Raw genomic sequence first — 4,378 nt, forward strand, 5'->3', positions numbered from 1 at the left:
CCTTAAAATGTTGTTGAGGTCTGTGTGTGATATCTCTTAACAATTTGTACTCCCATGGTCACCACACCATTCAGGGTAGGTAGCATGATGTTGCAAACAAAGCAAAACTGTGAGATTCTCTGATCAGTCAGATTTGAATTCCTGGCTCCACGTTTCTTTTCTGGGTAAACCTGAGGGTAAAGTAACTTAAGCTTTTCTTTTGGAAAACATTGCCTATTTCTGAATTTCTTTAAAAAAAAAAGCATATATAAAATAACCAGCTTATATGCCGATAAAGAGTAAGGGCCCTATGTATATTTGCCTCCTCTCTTTATTTCCTCTTAGGAAGCTGTATATGGAGAGACCAATTTTGTACACCAGTAATTGGCTTGTATTTTATAATGCCACAGGGACCACTGAGGAATTTAAGGACACTGTTGTATGTAATCCTTTAGGCCCCTCAAGACAAAGCCAATCTAGGTTTAGAACAGTTAGGGCTCTTATAGCTGTATCCATGGGTGATGATATTGACTGTCGACCAAAGACAGAGCAGGTTTTGCTAAGCATAATACATGCACCTATAAGCATGCAAATTGGCTTTGGTCAGAACTGAAATTCCCAGTAGTCCCCAGGCCTCCTAAGAAAAAGACATATATTATCAGATTTTCTTCAAATGTAAAGAAGAATCAGGTGTTAGGTGCCTGAGTTAATTACAGAAAAATATTGCCCCAGGATGAATCAAGTATTTTCTGATTAGCAGTCGGCACAACAGCTCTAATCTAATGAACTGATGATCAAGAATAATGGGAGCTCTTAGATAGGAGGGAAGACGCTTCTTTGGTGTTAGGGCCACTCTGTGACCAGTCATTGCCCAGGCTTTCTTTGTCTGGATGACCTGGTTTCCACAGTGCTGAGAGAAAGTTCAGCATAAGTAGAAATGCCTTTGAAAAAGGATATAAATTGTTGGGGTGAGTCAGTCCGTAACTCTGAAGCTTCTGGGGCTTGGGGAGGCTTAAAAGGACAGTAGTCAAGTAATTCAGGGTGAGATATCTAGGCTCTTAGCTTCGGCAGTGAAGGACCACAGTGGACATCTCTCATCTGCTACACTGATTTGTTCTGCATTGCACTCCTGGGGCAGTTAATACATTTCTGTCATTCAGCACCTTCTGTACTCTGCTTTGTGATTGTGGAACTTAGACCCTGCAAACCATGTTTCTGCAGGAGAGATACTGCAAAGCTAAAGGAAAAATAATAGATTTGCTCCTGTCTGTTTGTTTCCTACAGGGTTTCTTTCTGCTTTCTATTCTTGTGGTCATCACCCCATCAATGCTTCTTCACCCGCGGAGCAGCAGTTGTTTCTCATAGGAGCCATTGAAACCAGGTTATGGTATTTCCAACACTCACAGAAATCACCTTAGCAAAAACATCCATACCGGATATCTGGACCTCCATCCTCAGAGGTCATGGTTTCAGACCCACAGAGCCCCTCTTGAAATCACTCTTCTACCAGCACCAGCCATGCAATAGAGCCTCCTCAGAGTTCTGAGTTTCAGCTCCCAGTGCCCCCTCTTCCAGGCTTTAAAAAGTCCAACCTTTGGCCTTCATTCTCCAGTCCAATCAGGATGGCTTCTTTCTGTAGTTACTGCCTTAAAATTCACTTTTTACACTTTTAGCCATCTATTAACATTATAACTAGTTAACATTTCTTTGTAGTAAATTATTTTCATTAAAATTGCTGGTGTGATTTCTAAGTCCCCTCACAGCTATAGAAATTGGTACCAAAAAAGTAGATAACACAAGACTAGACTTGCAGATTTGTTTGGGAATATTTTTGAATTTGAATGTAGAGCTGGAAAATGGGGTGCTGGTAATGCTTGGCATATAGTGTCATCACAATTATCCAAATTTGCACCTGAGCTAAATGGTGATGATATACTTAATATTTCTGTCTTTTGATGGGACTCTAGATAATGGAGTTCATGTTTTGGGTCTTTTGGAGAGAAAACTGTAACTTCCTGTGGCTTTCCTTGGCTAGTAGGATAAAATCCAAACTTATTCCCATGGCCTTTACTTCTCCATAGCATCTGGTCCCTTTCCAATGTCACCTACCCATCTCTCTTTATTTGCAAAACTCCAGCCTTCCTCCCAGACCTCCCAGAAGAACATTCTGATCAATCTAATGGCCTTTGTCTTCAAGGTTCCATACAGTAGGAATGCTCTTTACCCAGATTTTCTATGACTTGCTTCTTTCTATTATTCAAGATGTAGCTCAAATGCTGCCTTAGTAAAAACTCATTCCCTGACCCCAAAAATACCATGTCTATCTGGGAAAGTTGGTCATCACCTTGACACTTGAATATCACTCAGAATAACTGAGAAAGTAAATAGGCAAACATTAATTCTATTTCAAATGAGTTATATTCAAGGGAGGATACAACTGTATATCATTGTTTAAGTAATCAAAACTCTACTACTTAGTTCCCCATGTGTCCTTTAACTTTACTTTTTGCCAATAGAAAATACTTCTTGAGGGAGAAAGGAAATTACTAGATAGTCATTACAAGATGAGCCATGCTTATAAGATCATTACCAACTTAACATATATCTACTGATTTTTGCCCTGGCCATTTTTCTGAAATGGAATTGTGCTCATTGAGAATGTTAATTGCATATAGTGTACCTATGTAACAATCTTGCATGTTCTTCACATGTACCCCAAAACCTAAAATGCAATAAAAAATTAAAAAAAAATTGCATATAAAATGTGTAGAAGTAGCATTGATTATAACTCTGAAAGAACTGTACAATTTAATAAGTAAATTCTAAAAGTATAAGTAATTAATAAATGCATAAAAATGTATGGAAAAATGAGACATTTGGATAGGCAAAGTTGAAATGAGCTATTAAAATGGTAAAAACGCAGAGAACTAACTACTCGTCTTTATAACAGGACAAATATGAAAAAACAGATAAACTTCTGGATGCCCTTTTAATAGAAGAAATTTGCCCTCTCCTGGATAGGATAGAGGATGATTTTTAAGTTAGAGTATCTCCTTACTTTATAGTTCTGGCAGCTTCTGACACCCTCTGGAAGCTCTCAGCATTCTCCAGAAGTACTTGGCAGCCTTTATAAATGTTCATCACACACCAAATATCACAATGGTTGAGAGCACTTGGAATCCTGCAATAGGCACAGCTGGGGAAAGCTGGAAGCAACAAAAGCAGGGAGAAACAAGGAAAGGTTGGTAATTAGAAAAGGAAAACACCGCTTTCTTGGCAGGTACTAGTAAGATGATACATGGTAAGAGATTCCCTTCTCATTCACTAAACTCAACTGCTCAGCCAGGCAATCTTCTAGTCTGTCAAAAAGCCAGAATGGAATTCAGGCTGAGAAATTCATTCCTCAACTCTGGAAGATTTTTAGGACATAAGACTGTGGCTTGCTTTTCCCATGACTTGTAATATTCAAATAGGCTTATCTCAGAGACATGTTATGTAAACACAGATGTTAAAACTTCTGGGAATACAATGCCATTTTGTTTACATTGAGAGTGTAGATTTTTTCAGAGATTTGTGTTAGCATACTGACAGAACATAGAAAATACTGGCCTAACTGCTCCACCGGCCCCTCCCCACTTACATGTGCATACACACTTGCTATGCTTTATAATTAAATTATTTAAAGCAACTCAGTGTTCTCCAGACATATTGGCTACTTTGCCTGGAAACCTGATGATAAGCCAGTTATTTCATCACATTAATATGAAACAGATTTAAATCAAAGTCTTCATTCCAGATAGTCTGATTACATTGGATTAGGATCAGATTAAAAAACTCACTTCTGAGAGAAAACTCCCCTGAGCAAAAGGAAACAGCAGATATATTAAGTGTTCATAAAATAGAAAAGATTTATATCTCTATTAGGCTTATTACTTGCTTACAATATTCCATCCTATTAAAGACAGAAAATACATTTTCTAAAGTAGAAACATCCGCGGAATGGCACAGAGGAAAGATAAGGGTATAAAAGATTTTCAAGTAGACTATCTTTGAGTCACATGCTTTCTCTATGTTCTGCAATGCTGGTATAGTTGAGCTTTCAAAGCAACTAGAGACTTGAAAATCTAGAGACACCTAAGTCATCTAAGTTTCTTTCTGAGGTCAAAGGTTATATATGTATATATATGTATGTGTGTGTGTGTGTGTGTGTGTATATATATATATATATATATATATATATATACATACATATATTTATTTATTTATTTATAAAGCAAAGAGGTTTAATTGACTGACAGTTTAGCATGGCTGAGGAGGCCTCAAAATATACAATCACAGCAGAGGGGGAAGCAAACGTGTCCTTCACATGGTGGCAGCAAGAACTGCCAAGCAAAAGGGG

The sequence above is a fragment of the Cebus imitator genome, unplaced genomic scaffold (assembly GCF_001604975.1).
Source record: "Cebus imitator isolate Cc_AM_T3 unplaced genomic scaffold, Cebus_imitator-1.0 Scaffold39, whole genome shotgun sequence".
Classification (NCBI taxonomy): Eukaryota; Metazoa; Chordata; class Mammalia; order Primates; family Cebidae; genus Cebus; species Cebus imitator.